Below are 20,346 nucleotides of genomic sequence, written 5' to 3'. Positions count from 1 at the left end.
TGAACTATCCATTCAGACTCCAATCCTACCTACCTACATGTAATGGAAAATGTGCTCTTTTATACTGAACAAAAATATAAACGCATCATGCAACTATTTCAAAGGTTTTGATAATTTGCATATAAGGAAATTGAAATAAATGCATTTGGCCCTAATCTATGGATTTCAGATGACTGGGCAGGGGCGCAGCCATGGGTGGACCTGGAAGGGCATAGATCCACCCACTTGGGAGCCAGGCCCACCCCCTGGGGGAGCCAGGCCCAGCCAATCAGAATCCGTTTTACCCCTCAAAAGGTCTTTATTATCTTGACAAAGGATAAAATGCTCACTAACAGGGATGTAAACAAATTTGTGCACAAAATGTGAGAGTAATGAGCTTTTTGTGCTTATGGAAGATCATTTCTGCGATCAGCTCATGAAACATGGGAACAGCACTTTACATGTTGCGTTTATATTTTTGTTCAGTGTAGTATTTCTCCAGTAGGTTTTCTGAAAGAAAAAGTCTCCACGTCTATGTCAAAGATAATAAAACAAAAACACTATAGTAAATACTACAGTAATGTCCACAAAAACAGTACAGTAAATACTAACAGTATACTACAGTTTGCAAAATCACTACAGTAAATACTAAAGGTATACTACAGTCTGCAATATCACTACAGAAAATAGTAACAGTATATTACAGTCTGTAAAATCACTACAGTAAATACTAAGAGTATACTACAGTCTGCAAAATCACTACAGTAAATACTAACGGTATACTACAGTCTTCAAAATCACTACAGTAAATACTAACAGTATACTACAGTCTGCAAAATCACTACATTAAATACTCCAGTATAGTACAATCCGCAAAAACACTGCAGTAAATACTACAGTATAGTTCAATCCACAAAAACACAACATTAATTACTATAATATATACAAATGTTTTCTTTTAATACAGTATTTATACTATAGTTAACTGTAAATAGGTCATTATACCACAGTAAAATACTACAGTATTCTCTGTATCGGTTTTGAGGACATTAGTCTGAGTTGATCATATGCAATATCTGCCTTCATTGTACATCCTCCTGTTGATTTCAACTGATCTCATTTAATCTAATTTCCTCAAATATTCATAATTCTCCTCTGACAGATCGGAGGGACGCAGTACCTGGGGCTCGCAACTCTGGGAAGCGTCCAGAGTATTATCGTTGTTTCATGACGGAGTGCACGGGTTCCAAAATGTGTCTATTGCCAGGTAGATAATGGGCTATTTTACTCGGGCCATGAATCTTTCATGTCGTTAAGATGTGTGATGGGGGTTTCTGTGGACAGGCTGACTCCTGGGTTGGGGGTGAGGGTGGAGAGGGAGGGGAGGGACGGGTGCTCAGGCACAGACATAGTGTATATGATGGAAGCCCTACCTGTGACATTTCAGAATAGAGACGTATAGTGCTGACACCACTGATGAGTACATACTACAGTATACGGCCAGACAGTATAGGCTGGAGCTTTAATCTGTCTTTTAATAGACATGCTGACTGCAGGAAGGGCAGTACTGAGGCTACTGTTATACCTTCTCCTCCAGTATCATCAATGTAGGAGACCATATTTGTCTTTCTCACAGGAGGGAGGACAGAGATGTGTGGTTTTAATGAGTGTTCCTTACCATTCAACTAGTACATTTCTGTCTTGATCACATGCCTTAGGCTCTGAATCCCATTTGCCAACATAGTGCGCACGCACACACACACACGCACGCACGCACGCACGCACGCACGCACGCACGCACACACACACACACACACACACACACACACACACACACACACACACACACACACACACACACACACACACACACACACACACACACAGTTAGTGGGCTCATACATCACTGTTTATGGATTTGGATATGTGACATTTTGTTGCTCTTTAAGAAGCGAGGGATGGGTGGGTGTGAGAGATGGAAAGAGACAGGGGGAGACGGCCTGATAGGAGTCAGGAAGCTTCTTGAGGAGAGGAGAGACATTTTTCCATATGTCAGTGATAAGAGGCATCCTGTCAGAGCAGAGCGGCCCGCCAGTAAACCCTGACACATAAACATCCTCCGTCGACTGTGTGCCCGACAGTTCACGTGCAGCGATCAATGCCAGCCCCTGAGTGGTGGAGAAATCATCGATAATAAGCATGGCCTGCTCCTCTTTCATATTCCTTCTTGCATCTGTCAGAAGCTGATTTGCAGGCTGTGTTGGCTGTGTTGTAAAGAGGCATGTGTGGCTGAGAAGAGGAAACAGACAGACAGGCAGACATCAGGGTAAACAGCTGTTTATTACTGATCCCCAGCCTGCACTCGCCTGTTTGCAATGCCATGTGAAAGCCGTAATGTGACTGCAGTGAATGCATATATAGTCTTAAAGAGACATACAGTAACAATAACCTGCTAGCGAAGACACAAACAAACACAATTTAACTTTCTGTCCTTAAATATTCAGGCTGTCCTGATTCCCTAGTAAAGGTACTCAGGAAATATACAATATACCATACCATAGTTCTTTTTAGGTGGATTTATATATAGACATACAAAGAGGGATATAAAGACAGCGTGACCATATAGAAGATGAAACCAATTCAAGATGAAAGAAGGACAAAGCTAAAATTAAGACAGAGAGAAAATCCTAGAAGACAACGCCTTCTATTTCCTTGGAAAGGACAGATTTTCATTTAAGTTTAGAGTTGAAACCGGACCCTCCAGTCTTTGATGTTGGCGCCTCACAAAGGTACTGAGCCAAATCTTCCAGTGTCCTTTAATAGGTTGTGTGTCATTCCAGAAAGTTGTTCCCTCAGTTCTGCCCAGATTCACACCCCCTTATCTAGGGTTGTGTCCCAATAATATCTCCTTTCTCCTGAAGTGTGCATCACTACTTCTTGCAAATCTAAAGAAATTGGATTGGTGGAGGTATGGGCTAGTGGGAGTTTCAAAGTTTCCACTATATTTCTTATACCAGTAATGTCCTTTCAAATCAGTAAAGGGAAGTGAAAACGTGCACACTTTGGGAGGAAGGAGAGATAATTGGGACATTACCTAGGACTGGGTATGTGAAAGCAATATGGTGGAAAATAGGTGGTGCCCTTGTCTTCACCAGGGCTCAGGATAGATGGAGGGCATCCATTGGCTGAGTCGAAATGGAGATCGAGCACCCTGATGTAAGGAGATGTAAAGGGGAAGCCACAAAAAACAGCAATATGTTTTTGCAGCAGCCTACAGCCTATTAGAAAGCCTTTAACATTTCACCACAGAGGCCTGGGTGATTCACGGGGCCCCTAGGAGCCATAAACCATTGGTTTATATCCTTCTACCAGAGCCGCGGACACAGAGAAGAGAGAGGAGATAATGATGTACTATTTCTGCCACTTAGCCAATGTTTTAATACAGAGATAAAGATGGATAGGGAACAAATAGTCAGCATCTTTGTTTTAAGTAGCTATATGATTCTAGGCTGTCATCATTAATCCAGACAGTAGCGGGAGGGAGAATTTAGTACCTGAGATTAGCAAATTTCTCACTGTCTCTGGTCCCAATAACTTCACACCAACAATCTTACAATGACAACCCTATACAGTAATGATGCTTCTCAGTCAATTAGTTAGTTGACTATATTAGTGTTTCCCAGCTGATTCAAATAATAAAAGCATAATGATGAGTTGATTATTTTAATCAGTTGTGAAGTGCTAGGGCAAAAAACTAAATGTGCACCGCTTGGGGTATCCAGGTCTGAGTTTGGGAACACTGGACTGTAGGACCCTTCCTAGCTAGCACATAATGTTCTAAGAACCATATGTTTCTTAGAGCTTGGTGAGAGCGTTATTTTGCATACAACCTTCCCACAACTTTCTTGGAATGGTGCATGATAGTTGCTTGGGTTTTGAACATTCTCAGCACATTTAAGGAACTTGACAAATTTTTTTTATTGGTATTTCATTACTATAACAGAATGTTTCCTAAAAGTTCAAACATGGTTACATTTAATTACAAATTTGGTAATGTTCTAGGAATGTTTTCCAACTGGTTTGAATGTTCTCAAATAGTTCAGAGAATGTTATGAAACAACATTCTTCTGTGGGAATTTCAGTGCATCAGCATAACATTTCCTACAGGCTTCCTCATGGTTCTACTTAGAGTCATGTTCTCAAGTTGTTCCAAAAATGTTAAAAACAAGGTTCTTCTGTGGGAATTTCAGTACTTCAGCTAAACGTTTCCTATATGTTTCTTTATGGTTCTATTTAAAGTCGTGTTCTTAAATTGTTCAGAGAACGTTAAGAAAACTTTCCATAAAAACCCAAAGTAAACTTTTGTAATGTTCAGGGAACGTTCTGAGAATGAAAATGAAAAACATACATTCCATTCTCAGAATGTGAAGAAAACTTTCCATAAAAACCACAAGAAAACATTATTAAAGTTTTAAAAAAACATATTCAAACATAAACATATACATATACAAGATGGCAGCAGTGTGTGCAGCGTTTCAGACTGATCCAGTGAAGAGTTACCTCACTACACGAAGTCTGCCAGGAATTTGCCCAAATGTGACGAATTGGTCAATTTATACAGTTGAAGTCGGAAGTTTACATACACTTAGGTTGGAGTCATTAAATCTCGTTTTTCAACCACTGCACAATTTTTTTGTTAACAAACTATAGTTTTGGCAAGTCGGTTAGGACATCTACTTTGTGCATGAAACAAGTACATTTTCCAACAATTGTTTACAGAGAGATTATTTCACTTATAATTCATTTTATCACAATTCCAGGAGGGACAGAAATGTATATACACTAAGTTGACTGTGCCTTGAAGCAGCTTGGAAAATTCCAGAAAATGATGTCATGGCTTTAGAAGATTCTGTTAGGCTAATTGACATAATTTGAGTCAATTGGAGGTGTACCTGTGGATGTATTTCAAGGCCTACCTTCAAACTCAGTGCCTCTTTGCTTGACATTATGGGAAAATCAAAACAAATCAGCCAAGACTTCAGAAACAAATTGTAGACCTCCACAAGTCTGACTCATCCTTGAGAGCAATTTCCAAACGCCTGAAGGTACCACGTTCATCTGTACAAACAATAGTATGCAAGTATAAACACAATGGGACCACGCAGCCGTCATATCGCTCAGGAAGGAGATGCGTTCTGTCTCCTAGAGATGAACGTACTTTGTTGCGAAAAGTGAAAAACAATCCCAGAACAACAGCAAAGGACCTTGTGAAGATCCTGGAGGAAACAGGAACAAAAGTATCTATATCCACAGTAAAACAAATCCTATATCGACATAACCTGAAAGGCCGATCAGCAAGGATGAAGCCACTGCTCCAAATCCGCCATAAAAAAATCCAGATTACGGTTTGCAACTGCACATGGGGACAAATATCTTACCTTTTGGAGAAATGTCCCCTGGTCTGATGAAACAAATATAGAACTGTTTGGCCATAATGACCATCGGTATGTTTGGAGGAAAAAGGGGGAGGCTTGCAAGCCGAAGAACACCATCCCAACCGTGAAGCACGGGGGTGGAAGCATCATGTTGTGGGGGTACTTTGCTGCAGGAGGGTCTCGTGCACTTCAGAAAATAGATGGCATCATGAGGCAGGAAAATTATGTGGATATATTGAAGCAACATCTCAAGACATCAGTCAGGAAGTTAAAGCTTGGTCGCAAATGGGTCTTGCAAATGGACAATGACCCCAAGCATACTTCCAAAGTTGTGGCAAAATGGCTTAAGGACAACAAAGTCAAGGTATTGGAGTGGCCATCACAAAGCCCTGACGACAATCCTATAGAAAATTTGTGGGCAGAACTGAAAAAGCGTGTGCGAGCAAGGAGGCCTACAAACCTGACTCAGTTACACCAGCTCTGTCAGGAGGAATGGGCCAAAATTGACCCAACTTATTGTGGGAAGCTTGTGGAAGGCTACACGAAACGTTTGACCTAAGTTAAACAATTTAAAATCAATGCTACCAAATACTAATTGAGTGTATGTAAACTTCTGACCCACTGGGAATGTGATGAAAGAAATAAAAGCTGAAATAAATAATTCTCTCTACTATTATTATGACATTTCACATTCTTAAAATAAAGTGGTGATTCTAACTGACCTATGACAAGGGATTTTTACTAGGATTAAATGTCAGGAATTGTGAAAAACTGAGTTTAAATATATTTGGCTAAGGTGTATGTAAACTTCCGACTTCAACTGTATATGTTCAAGTACATAGAGTACAACGAAAGAGAACATACAAAAATGCTATGGTAATAACACATTTAAGTTCCAAGGAACCATATGTCAGAAATAAAGTAATAATAATTTGGGATGCATGCTGATTATAGCGCTATGTGTAATGACTTTGACATAACTACACTTAACAAAAATATAAATGCAACATTTAAAGTGTTGGTCTCATGTTTTATGAGCTGAAATAAAAGATCCCAGAAATGTTCCATACACACAAAAAGCTTATTTCTCTCAAATTTTATGCACACATTTGTTTACATCTCTGTTAGTAAGCATTTCTCCTTCGCCAAGATAATCCATCCACCTGACAGATGTAGCATTTAAAGAAGCTGATTAAACAGCATGATTATTACACAGGTGCATCTTGTGCTGGGGACAATAAAAGGCCAATTTAAAATGTGCAGTTTTGTCACACAACACAACGCCACAGATGTCTCCATTTTTTAGGGAGCGTTCAATTGGCATGCTGACTGCAGAAATATCAACCAGAACTGTTGCCAGATAATTGAATATTATTTTCTCTTCCATAAGTCGCATCCAACGTTATTTTAGAGAATTTGGCAGTGTGTCCAACTGGCCTCACAACCACAGACCACGTGTATAGCGTTGTGTGGGTGAGCGGTTTGCTGATGTCAACATTGTGAACAGAGTGCCCCATGGTGGCGGTGGGGTTATGGTATGGGTAGGCATATGTTTTGGACAACGAACACAATTGCATTTTAGCGATTGCAATTTGAATGCACAGAGATACCGTGACAAGATCCTGAGGCCCATTGTTATGCCATTCATCAGCCGCCATCACCTCATGTTTCTGCATGATAACCCACAGCCCCATGTCGCAAGGATCTACAGTATACACAATTCCTGGAAGCTGAAAATGTCCCAGTTCTTGCATGGCCTGCATACTCACCAGACATGTCACCCATTGAGCATATTTGGGATGCTCTGGATTGACATGTATGACAGCGTGTTCCAGCTCCCTCTAACATCCAGAACTTCGCACAGCCATTGAAGAGGAGTGGAACAACATTCCACAGGCCACAGTCAACAGCCTGATCAACTCTATGCAAAGCAGATGTGTCGTGTTGAATGAGGCGAATCGTGGTCACACCAGATACTGACTGGTTTTCTGATCCACGCCCCTACCTTTTTTATTAAGCTATCTGTGACAAGCAGCTACATATCTGTATTCCCAGTCCTGTGAAATCCATAGAGTAGTGCCTAATTAATTTATTTTAACTGACTTATTTCCTTATATGAACTGTAACTCAGTCAAATCTTTGAAATTGTTGTTATATTTTTGTTCAGTATAATTTAAAACTGTTAACCCTTTAGACCCCAAAATAATTCTAGAATGCTACTGTAGATTACTGAGAATTTTCAAAATGAAGCTCATTTTCTCACACATTTCAAACAAACTGACATAACTCAAAACAAAGAACAAATGACAATTACAAGTTAACTTATCTTTAAAGAGCACAACCTCTTCCTTAATGACACCACATGTAAATAGGAATAATGCAAATTTTGTCTTCCATTGTGCAGACACTCACTATCAAAAAATTATTAACACTCAAGACAACAAAAAACCCTAGAGTATTTAAATTGTAGTAAATTTGACTAAATTACATAAAATGTACCAAGTATAATATATTATACTTATAAATATTTTTGACAGGTAAATACCATTTTTTTAATCCAAAATGTGACAGGATGACATTATTCAGAAAGTATTTCAAAACCCACACAAAGTAGGCTATTTGATTGACAATGATTCTTACTTCTTACTAAATTCCCAATCTGGCCTTCATACCATCACGGTCACCTTATCATACCCGGTTTACAATTGGCTCATTCATCCCCTCCACTCCACTGTAACTATTCCCCAGGTCGTTGCTGTAAATGAGAATGTGTTCTTAGTCAACTTACCTGGTAAAATAAGGGTAAAATAAATAAAAAAGAAAATTCTGTAACAATGTAAAAATGCAAACGACTATTTCAAAATGACGATAACCTCTCTCAAATAGATTTAGTACAGACCAGGCCTGACACAACACATATAAATAGTAGTCTACTTTGCAACAAGTATTAGATAGAGACAGATAAAGAGAGAAGACACAACAACTGTTCAGAGACAATAAAAGATTTGTAGGACTAATTCACATTTCTCACTGTAATTTTGGTGTTTGCATTTAGCCTACAACATGTCATGGGACTTCTGGAAGCCCTGCCCCATCATGCAAAGTGGCACAGAACACGTAGAGCACCCAAAGGAGGTTTCTACACATCGCCCCCTCTTTCCCCTGCGTCCACACAGGATGCACACCACACACCCTCTCTTGCGCCCTTCAAACTTCACCTGCTTTTAAATGAGTTACAGTTCGGTCCAGAAGACCTGGTGCCACACTCCTGGCTCTCCTCTTCCTGCCACTGTAGCCATATCACAAAGTGAATGCACAAGCTGCATTTTGAATGCCTTCAGGGACCAGCGCCTGCGATTTCTGGGAAGGGGCCTTTGCAGGTTCCCTCACACAATGAACACATTTATGATGGTAATGTTGAGAATCCCACAAAACATATACTTCCACCATTTTCTGCCTGTGTGTCCAACATTGTAATAGTTCCTCAGTTGGTCAAGATGATCAACCTTGCCCATTTTCTTGTTGTAATCCATTACAAGCTCTGGAACAGATATAAATTCCTAACACTTTTAAAAACAACTCCAAAACCCCATACCACTGTCAATTTAGGCCCAGGTTGTGGGGTACAAGGGTGAATGGTGGGACTTGGGGCAGACACACTCCATGGAAACGTAGGCTCCTCTCGGGTGTGCTCTCCCTCTTCCTCCTCTCCCTCTGCTTTCTTCTCTCCCAAATGGTACAGCGGTCTAAGGCACTGCATCTCAGTGCTAGTTGGTTTGATTCCAGACTGTATCACAACCAGCCGTGATTGGGAGTCCCATAGGGCGGTGCACAATTGGCCCAGCTTCGTCTGGGTCAGGGTTTAGCCGGGGTAGGCCATCATTGTTCTTAACTGACTTGCCTAGTTAAATAAAGGTTAAATATATATATTTTTAATCTCTCCCTCTGCTTTGTCCTCTCCCTCTTCATTTTACATTACATTTTAGTCTTTTAGCAGACGCTCTTACCCAGAGCGACTTACAGTAGTGAATGGATACATTTCATACAATTTCATACATTTTTTTTTTTCTGTGCTGGCCCCCCGTGGGAATCGAACCCACAACCCTGGTGTTGCAAACACCATGCTCTACCAACTGAGCTACAGGGAAGGCTCTTCCGCTCCCTCTTCCTCTATCACCAATCTCCTCTCCCCCCACTCCTCCCTCCTTGCTCCACATCTCTATCCCTCCAATCATCTCTAACTCCTCTTCCTCCCTGGCTTCTGCTGCTGAGCCCTGACTCTCCACATCACTTCCCTCACTTTCACTGACCTAGAGGAACACAGTAATAGAGGGAGAGGAGAGGAGCAACAAATAGGATACAATTGTGGTCAGGAAAATAATCTCTCTTCCTTCCTCTTTCTTTTTCTCAACCATAGACAAACTCTCTTCCTAATAAGGGCTTTCCATAATAAATTGTGTGATACAGTTACACGCCTACCCACCCCCTCTTTTTTTTCTTTTGATATTTTTTTTTTACTCTCCTCTAATCAACTCTTGTTTTCTTGCCTGACTGACTAACTACAGAGTTCGCCAATGTTAGCTGATTAGTTTCGAAGCTGGGACAGTTTCCAAATGAATTGCTTTGGTAGAAACAGAATAAAAAAAGCTAGTTGTTAGCTGGCTATGTAAACAAATATCCAACTCACCATATGAGCTTCACTGTGCAGGCATCTACTACAGTAACATGACAGCTAAGCTACTAATTGTATTGCTATAAACAATACAAAACAACCAACTAGTTAGCTGACTATATACAGCTAAACAGTGCAACTATTTCACAAAGACAGAAATGAATCATTTCAGTACCACCGCTAATGTGCTCGCCTGTACCAACCAAGTTATCATGACATGACTTGCTAATCTGAGAGCTATTCCCTAGCGTAAAAAATCGACAACACCAAACACACACTACTGTTCAAACGTTTGGGGTCACTTAGAAATGTCCTTGTTTTTTTTAAGAAAAATAACTTTTTTGTCCATTAAAATAACATCAAAATGATCAGAAATGAAGTGTAGACATTGTTAATGTTGTAAATGACTATTGTAGCTGGAAACGGATTATTTTAAACGGAATATCTACATAGGCGTACAGAGGCCCATTATCAGCAACCATCACTCCTGTGTTCCAATGGCACGCTGTGTTAGCTAATCCAAGTTTATCATTTTAAAAAGCTAATTGATCATTAGAAAACCCTTTTGCAATTATGTTGTCCTGATTTTTTTATTTCTTTTTAGGTCACCTTTATTTAACCAGGTAGGCAAGTTGAGAACAAGTCCTCATTTACCTGGCCAAGATAAAGCAAAGCAGTTCGACACATACAACAACACAGAGTTACACATGGAGTAAAACAAACATACAGTCAATAATACAGTACAAAAATAAGTCTATATACAATGTGAGCAAATGAGGTGAGACAAGGGAGGTAAAGGCAAAAAAGGCCATGGTGGCAAAGTAAATACAATATAGCAAGAAAAACACTGGAATGGTAGATTTGTAGTGGAAGAAAGTGCAAAGTAGAAATAGAAATAATGGGGTGCAAAGGAGCTAAATAAATAAATAAATAAATACAGTAGGGGAAGAGGTAGTTGTTTGGGCTAAATTATAGATGGGCTATGTACAGGTGCAGTGATCTGTGAGCTGCTCTGACAGCTGGTGCTTAAAGCTAGTAAGGGACATAAGTGTTTCCAGTTTCAGAAATTTTTGTAGTTCATTCCAGTCATTGGCAGCAGAGAACTGGAAGGAGAGATGGCCAAAGGAGGAATTGGCTTTGGGGTTGACCACAGAGATATACATGCTGGAGCGCGTGCTACAGGTGGGTGCTGCTATGGTGACCAGTGAGCGGAGATAAGGGGGGACTTTGCCTAGCAGGGTCTTGTAGATGACCTGGAGCCAGTGGGTTTGGCAACGAGTATGAAGCGAGGGCCAGCCAACGAGAGCGTACAGGTCGCAGTGGTGGGTAGTATATGGGGCTTTGGTGACAAAACGGATGGCACTGTGATAGACTGCATCCAGTTTATTGAGTAGGGTATTGGAGGCTATTTTGTAAATGACATTGCCGAAGTCGAGGATCGGTAGGATGGTCAGTTTTACGAGGGTATGTTTGGCAGCATGAGTGAAGGATGCTTTGTTGCGAAATAGGAAGCCAATTCTAGATTTAACTTTGGATTGGAGATGTTTAATGTGAGTCTGGAAGGAGAGCTTACAGTCTAACCAGACACCTAGGTATTTGTAGTTGTCCACATATTCTAAGTCAGAACCGTCCAGAGTAGTGACGCTGGATGGGCAGGCAGGTCCAGGCAGCGATCGGTTGAAGAGCATGCATTTAGTTTTACTTGTATTTAAGAGCAGTTGGAGGCCACGGAAGGAGAGATGTATGGCTTTGAAGCTCGTCTAGAGGGTTGTTAACACAGTGTCCAAAGAAGGGCCAGAAGTAAACAGAATGGTGTCGTCTGCATAGAGGTGGATCAGAGACTCACCAGCAGCAAGAGCAACATCATTGATGTATACAGAGAAAAGAGTTGGCCCAAGAATTGAACCCTGTGGCACCCCCATTGAGACTACCAGTGGCCCGGACAACAGGCCATCCGATTTGACACATTGAACTCTATCAGAGAAGTAGTTGGTGAACCAGGCGAGGCAATCATTTGGGAAACCAAGGCTATTGAGTCTGCCGATGAGGATGTGGTGATTGACAGAGTCGAAAGCCTTGGCCAGGTCAATGAATACGGCAGCACAGTATTGTTTCTTATCGATGGCGGTTATGATATTGTTTAGGACCTTGAGCATGGCTGAGGTGCACCCATGACCAGCTCTGAAACCAGATTGCATTGCGGAGAAGGTGCGGTGGGATTCGAAATGTTCGGTAATCTGTTTGTTGACTTGGCTTTCGAAGACCTTAGAAAGGCAGGGTAGGATAGATATAGGTCTGTAGCAGTTTGGGTCAAGAGTGTCCCCTCCTTTGAAGAGGGTGATGACAGCAGCTGCTTTCCAATCTTTGGGAATCTCAGACGACACGAAAGAGAGGTTGAACAGGCTAGTAATAGGGGTTGCAACAATTTCGGCAGATAATTTTAGAACGAAAGTGTCCAGATTGTCTAGCCCGGCTGATTTGTAGGGGTCCAGATTTTGCCGCCCTTTCAGAACATCAGCTGACTGGATTTGGGAGAAGGAGAAATGAGGAAGGCTTGGGTGAGTAGCTGTGGGGGGTGCAGTGCTGTTGACCGCGGTAGGGGTAGCCAGTGAAAAGCATGGCCAGCCGTAGAAAAATGCTTATTGAAATTCTCAATTATAGTGGATTTATCGGAGGTGACAGAGTTTCCTATCCTCAGTGAAGTGGGCAGCTGGGAGGAGGTGTTCTTATTCTCCATGGACTTTACAGTGTCCCAGAACTTTTTTGAGTTTGTGTTGCAGGAAGCAAATTTCTGCTTGAAAAAGCTAGCCTTGGCTTTTCTAACTGCCTGTGTATATTGGTTTCTAACTTCCCTGAAAAGCTGCATATCACGGGGGCTGTTCGATGCTAATGCAGAACGCCACAGGATGTTTTTGTGTTGGTCAAGGGCAGTCAGGTCTGGAGAGAACCAAGGGCTATATCTGTTCCTGGTTCTACATTTCTTGAATGGGGCATGCTTATTTAAGATGGTGAGGAAGGCTTTTAAAAAAAATAACCAGGCATCCTCTACTGACGGAATGAGGTCAATATCCTTCCAGGATACCCGGGCCAGGTCAATTAGACAGGCTTGCTCGCTGAAATGTTTCAGGGAGCATTTGACAGTGATGAGTGGAGGTCGTTTGACCGCTGACCCATTACGGATGCAGGCAATGAGGCAGTGATCGCTGAGATCTTGGTTGAAAACAGCAGAGGTGTATTTAGAGGGCAAGTTGGTTAGGATGATATCTATGAGGGTGCCCGTGTTTGCGGCTTTGGGGTGGTACCTGGTAGGTTCATTGATAATTTGTGTGAGATTGAGGGCATCAAGCTTAGTTTGCAGGATGGCTGGGGTGTTAAGCCTGTCCCAGTTTAGGTCACCTAGCAGCACAAGCTCTGAAGATAGATGGGGGGCAATCAGTTCACATATGGTGTCCAGAGCACAGCTGGGGGCAGAGGGTGGTCTATAGTAGGCGACAACGGTGAGAGACTTGTTTTTAGAGAGATTGATTTTTAAAAGTAGATGTTCAAATTGTTTGGGTACAGACCTGGATAGTAGGACAGAACTCTGCAGGTTATCTCTGCAGTAGATTGCAACACCGCCCCCATTGGCCGTTCTATCTTGTCTAAAAATGTTGTAGTTAGGGATAAAGATTTCAGAGTTTTTGATGGACTTCCTAAGCCAGGATTCAGACATGGCTAGGACATCCGGGTTGGCAGAGTGTGCTAAAGCAGTGAATAAAACAAACTTAGGGAGGAGGCTTCTAATGTTAACATGCATGAAACCAAGGCTATTACGGTTACAGAAGTCATCAAAAGAGAGTGCCTGGGGAATAGGAGTGGATCTAGGCACGGCAGGACCTGGATTCACCTCTACATCAACAGAGGAACAGAGGAGAACTAGGATAAGGGTACGGCTAAAAGCTATTAGAATTGGTCGTCTATGACGTCCGGAATAGAGAGTAAAAGGAGCAGGTTTCTGGGGGTGATAAAATAGCTTCAAGGTATAATGTACAGACAAAGGTATGGTAGGATGTGAATACAGTGGAGGTAAACCTAGGCATTGAGTGATGATGAGAGAGAGATTGTCTCTAGAAACATCATTGAAACCAGAAGATGTCAGCATGTGTGGGTGGTGGAACTGAAAGGTTGGATAAGGTATAATGAGCAGGGCTAGAGGCTCTACAGTGAAATAAGCCAATAAACACTAACCAGAACAGCAATGGACAAGGTATATTGACATTAAGGAAAGGCATGCTTAGCCGAGTGATCACAAGGGTCCAGTGAGATTCAGACAGCTAGCCGGGCCATAGGTAGCAAGCTGGCAGAAGATGGAGGGAGGTCTGTTTTTAGCCACCTCGTGTGTTTCCGTCTGTAGATTAGTGGGGTTCCGTGTGGTAGGGGGGACCAGTCCAATTGGCAAAATAGTTATAGTTATAGTGGCCCAAGAAAATTGTCCGATAGACCTATTTAGATAGCAGCCGATAAGACAGCTAACGATTAGTGGGCCGCAGATGGGCGTTCAGGTTACGTCGCGACAAAGGGGCCAGTTGGATAACTCCCTCAGGATAGATAACGTCGGTAGTCTAGTCGTGAAGGCCCGATGGGGCTCCGCATCGGCAGTAAAACGGGTCCAGATAGGTGATTGTAGCCCAGGAGAGGCTGATGAAACTCTTCAGCTGGCTAGCTCCGGAATAATTGATGTTAGCTCCGGGACCGACGTTAGCCAATAGTCACTCAGGTAGCAGCTAGCTAGCTGCAAGATCCAGGTGTAAATGTCCAAAGCCTGCGGTAGAAATCCGGAGATATGGAGAGAAAATAAGTCCGGTATGCTCTGGTCTGAGTCGCGCTGTACAAAACTTGCGATAGCTTTTCGAGCTAAGGGATAGCTGATGACCGCCATGTTAGCCATTGATCTGGCCAACCTCTGGCTAACCTCTGGCTAGCTTCTGTTGTGGATTTCAGATTTGAGGTAAATAATACTTTTTTTTTAAATTGGTGAGGCGGGTTGCAGGAGAGTGTTTTGACGTTGAGTTTTTAGAAAAAATATATAAAAAGATATGCGAAGAAAAGATGTAAATATATATATACACGGGACACGACAAGAGGAGGACAAAGGACGTCTGACTGCTATGCCATCTTGGAATGACTTGATTAAAGAAGCAATAAAACTGGCCTTCTTTAGACTAGTTGAGTATCTGGAGCGTCGGCATTTGTGGGTTCGATTACAGGCTCAAAATGTCCAGAAACAAATAACTTTCTTCTGAAACTTGACAGTCTATTCTTGTTCTGAGAATTGAAAGCTATTTCATGCAAGGAATTGCCAAGAAACTGAAAATCTCGTACAATGCTGTGTACTACTCCCTTCACAGAACAGCGCAAACTGGCTCTAAGCAAATCAAATCAAAGTTTATTTGTCACATGCGCCGAATACAACAGGTGTAGATCATACAGTGAAATGCTTACTTACAGGCTCTAACCAATAGTGCAAAAAAGGTGTTAGGTGAACAATAGGTAAGAAAAGAAGTAAAACAACAGTAAAAAGACAGGCTATATACAATAGTGAGGCTATAAAAGTAGCGAGGCTACATACAGCCACCGGTTAGTCAGGCTGATTGAGGTAGAATGTACATGTAGATATGGTTAAAGTGACTATGCATATATGATGAACAGAGAGTAGCAGTAGCGTAAAAGAGGAGTTGGCGGGTGGTGGGTGGCGGGACACAATGCAGATAGCCTGGTTAGCCAATGTGCGGGAGTACTGGTTGATCGGCCCAATTGAGGTAGTATGTACATGAATATATAGTTAAAGTGACTACGCATATATGATAAACAGAGAGAGCAACAGCGTAAAAATAGGGTTTGGGGGGGGCACGCAATGCAAATAGTCTGGTTAGCCATTTGAGTACCTGTTCAGGAGTCTTATGGCTTGGGGGTAAAAACAGTTGAGAAGCCTTTTTGTCCTAGACTTTGCACTCCGGTACCGCTTGCCATGCGGTAGTAGAGAGAACAGTCTATAACTGGGGTGGCTGGGGTCTTTGACAATTTTTAGGGCCTTCCTCTGACACCGCCTGGTGTAGAGGTCCTGGATGGCAGGCAGCTTAGCTCCAGTGATGTACTGGGCCGTACGCACTACCCTCTGTAGTGCCTTGCGGTCAGAGGCCAAGCAACTGCCGTGCCAGGCAGTGATGCAACCAGTCAGGATGCTCTCGATGTTGCAGCTGTAGAACCTTTTGAGGATCTCAGGACCCATGCCAAATCTTTTTAGTTTCCTGAGGGGGAATAGGCTTTGTCGTGCCCTCTTCACGACTGTCTTGGTGTGTTTGGACCATTCTAGTTTGTTGCTGATGTGGACACCGAGGAACTTGAAGCTCTCAGCCTGCTCCACTACAGCCCCGTCGATGAGAATGGGGGCGTGCTCGGTCCTCCTTTTCCTGTAGACCACAATCATTACCTTAGTCTTTGTTATGTTGAGGGATAGGTTGTTATTCTGGCACCACCCGGCCAGGTCTCTGACCTCCTCCCTATAGGCTGTCTCGTCGTTGTCTGTGATCAGGCCTACCGCTGTTGTGTCGTCTGCAAACTTAATGATGGTGTTGGAGTCGTACGTGGCCATGCGGTCGTGGGTGAACAGGGAGTAAAGGAGGGGACTGAGCACGCATCGCTTTGGAGCTCCAGTGTTGAGGATCGGAGTGGCAGATGTGTTGCTACCTACCCTCACCACCTGGGGCGGCCCGTCAGGAAGTCCAGGATCCAGTTGCAGAGGGAGGTGTTTAGTCCCAGGATCCTTAGCTTAGTGATGCACTTTGAGGGAACTATGGTATTGAACGCTTAGCTGTAGTCATTGAATAGCATTCTCACATAAGTGTTCCTTTTGTCCAGGTGGGAAAGGGCATTGTGGAGTGCAATAGAGACTGCATCATCTGTGGATCTGTTGGGGCGGTATACAAATTGGAGTGGGTCTAGGGTTTCTGGGATAATGGTGTTGATGTGCGCCATTATCAACCTTTCAAAGCACTTCATGGCTACGGACGTGAGTGCTACAGGTCTGTAGTAATTTAGGCAGGTTGCCTTTGTGTTCTTGGGCACAGGGACTATGGTGGTCTGCTTGAAACATGTTGGTATTACAGACTCAATCAGGGACATGTTGAAATAGAAAGAGGAGTGGGAGACCCCGGTGCACAACTGAGCAAGAAGACAAGTACATTAAAGTGTCTAGTTTGAGAAACAGATGCCTCATAAGTCCTCAACAGGCAGCTTCATTAAATAGTACCCGCAAAACACCAGTCTCAACGTCAACAGTGAAGAGGCAACTCCGGGATGCTGGCCTTTTAGGCAGAGTTGCAAATAAAAAGCCATATCTCAGACTGGCCAATAAAAATAAAAGATTAAGATGGGCAAAAGAACACAGACACTGGACAGAGGAAGATTGTATAAAGGTGTTAACGACAGACAAATCTAAGTTTGAGGTGTTCGGATCACAAAGAAGAACATTCGTGAGACACAGAAAAAAATGAATAGATGCTGGAGGAGTGCTTGACGCCATCTGTCAAGCATGGTGGAGGCAATATGATGGTCTGGGGGTGCTTTGGTGGTGGCAAAGTGGGAGATTTGTACAGGGTAAAAGGGAACTTGAAGAAGGAAGGCTATCACTCCCTTTTGCAATGCCATGCCATACCCTGTGGACAGTGCTTAATTGGAGCCAATTTCCTCCTACAACAGGACAATGACCCAAAGCACAGCTCCAAACTATGCAAGAACTATTTAGGGAAGAAGCAGTCAGCTGGTATTCTGTCTATAATGGAGTGGCTAGCACAGTCACCTGATTTCAATCCTATTGATGTGTTGTGGGAGCAGCTTGACTGCATTTGTGGGAGGTGCTTCAGGAAGCATCGGGTGAAATCTCTTCAGATTGCCTCAACAAACTGACAACTAGAATGCCAAAGGTCTGCAAGTCTGCAATTGCTGCAAATTGAGAATTCTTTGACTAAAGCAAAGTTTGAAGGACACAATTATTATTTAAATAAAAAATCATTATATATAACCTTGTCAACATCTTGACTATATTTCCTATTCATTTTGTAGTTCATTTCATGTATGTTTTCATGGAAAACAAGGAGATTTCTAAGTGAACCCAAACTTTTGAACGGTATTGTATATCTACTGTTTACTTATTTAATTCACCTCGACATTATCGCTATTCAAAGTGCAACGACATGTCTGAACTTGTATCATCAACCAACATAGATACAGCCTCTTTCACAATGAAAAGTCACGTCTGCGCTGTCATTTTGAGTAATGAAGTAAAAAGAAAAAGAAAAAAGTCAAATGACAGCATTCCCTTTGTGATATTGACACAGATATCATTGTTAGAAAAACAAGGCCATAGTAATTTAAGGGAAGGCAGTCGACAGCCGGTTTTGGTTCTAAAGGGTTAAATTGAGAGAAATTACTTGACTTCAAACACACGTCTCAACCTGCGCTAAAGGTTATTACAAATAGCCCTAAAATCTAATGACTTGAGAAACAGAGAGAAGAGAAACAGATAGTACAGACACAGAAAACGTTTAATAGGAATGAAATCTATTTAAAACCCTGTGCTGTGTTGTCCTAATGGTCGGCTGGAGCTGTAGCTCTCTGGTCTGGCATCAGGACAAGCTAATCATGTCTGAGTGCAGCGAACAGAGCAGAGCATTGCATGATTAAGATTCATCAGGTTGGAATAGCGGGAGCAAATTATCAGAGCAATTCTTGGAGGGTTCAAAAAACCATACATCCCTGAGTGTTTGGAGAGGGAGAATAAAACCTATTCTTTCTCTTCTTTATTTCTCCCATCAAGGATGTCTTACAGGATGAGACCCTGAATTTCTGACTATGGCTTTAAAGTACTTACATAACATCTGTCCTTGCTCAAGAAGAGGGTTTGTAAAATGACGCAATCCTAGAAGCTGGCAATGGAGTTATGTGATTTGTACAGGACACGCCATATCTCTCTTTGGAGGTTGCATTGGATTTATATTATAAAGCACATGAAAGTTAGAGAGAGCTTTGATAAAACCAACGCAAGTAAAGGTATTGTGTTTGGCAAAGCATTGTGTGGCTGGATCTGGGGTCCCTAATATGCAGACAAACAGGTATTTCAGTGGGACATATTATTGCACATGTTTAATAATGGGCACTTGTTGTAGTGGGTCATTGTTGGGTGGATAAAATAGTTCAGTTTTCCCCATTACTCCTTGCCAGTTGTCTGCAAACTCAAACAATGGAGGATCCTTGCCCTATGTGTAACACTTGAGAAAATACCTTTATTGCAAATCTTGTGCTTTCAAGTATAGTACATCAAAAGAAGGGCTCTTTACTTTAGAGGCATATGTACTGGAGAGAAGTCTTTCCATTATAGAAGTGAAGCATTTTACTTCAACAGCACTTCAAACCACATCCTCCCAGCCTTTCCCTCTGCAAAACACTATTAACATTCTAGCCGACGTTGACCAAAAAAGTGATAACTGCTCTCCTAAAAATTGAAATTCCCATCAGCACACATTCTCCTAGGGATTAATCAGCTTGTCCATGTCCTATTTACAGAGAGGGGTGTGCAATCTGAGTCTACCATTGTGAAAAATTGACCCCATCTTTTGGGTTAAGCTTGTCCATCAATTTGGGTACAATAGTGCCACGATAAAGGAACATGTGGTAGAGGTATAGATTTAGAAATATACTGCTCAAAAAAATAATGGGAACACTTAAACAACACAATGTAACTTCAAGTCAATTACACTTCTGTGAAATCAAACTGTCCACTTAGGAAGCAACACTGATTGACAATAAATTTCACATGCTGTTGTGCAAATGGAATAGACAACAGGTGGAAATTATAGGCAATTAGTAAGACACCCCCAATAAAGGAGTGGTTCTGCAGGTGGACCACAGACCACTTCTCAGTTCCTATGCTTCCTGGCTGATGTTTTGGTCACTTTTGAATGTTGGCAGTGCTTTCACTCTAGTGGTAGCATGAGACGGAGTCTACAACCCACACAAGTGGCTCAGGTAGTGCAGCTCATCCAGGATGTCACATCAATGCGAGCTGTGGCAAGAAGGTTTGCTGTGTCTGTCAGCGTAGTGTCCAGAGCATGGAGGCGCTACCAGGAGACAGGCCAGTACATCAGGAGACGTGGAGGAGGCCGTAGGAGGGCAACAACCCAGCAGCAGGACCGCTACCTCCGCCTTTGTGCAAGGAGGAGCAGG

General features: G+C 42.3%; 1 protein-coding gene across 1 annotated transcript in view; it reads right to left on the bottom strand.

Moving 5' to 3' along the window:
* Positions 1–2,088: 2,088 nt before the first annotated feature.
* LOC115176842 (t-SNARE domain-containing protein 1-like) overlaps positions 2,089–20,346 on the bottom strand; it is a 150,652-nt gene continuing 132,394 nt past the window's right edge. The window contains exon 12 of the mRNA XM_029737176.1: positions 2,089–2,268. The gene's annotated coding sequence lies outside the window, so the exon portion shown is untranslated. The remainder of the gene's footprint in view (positions 2,269–20,346) is intronic.

Source organism: Salmo trutta, chromosome 37, assembly GCF_901001165.1.
Source record: "Salmo trutta chromosome 37, fSalTru1.1, whole genome shotgun sequence".
Lineage (NCBI taxonomy): Eukaryota > Metazoa > Chordata > Actinopteri > Salmoniformes > Salmonidae > Salmo > Salmo trutta.
Note: the sequence above shows the minus strand (reverse complement) of the source record. Positions and strands in the feature narration are given on the sequence as shown.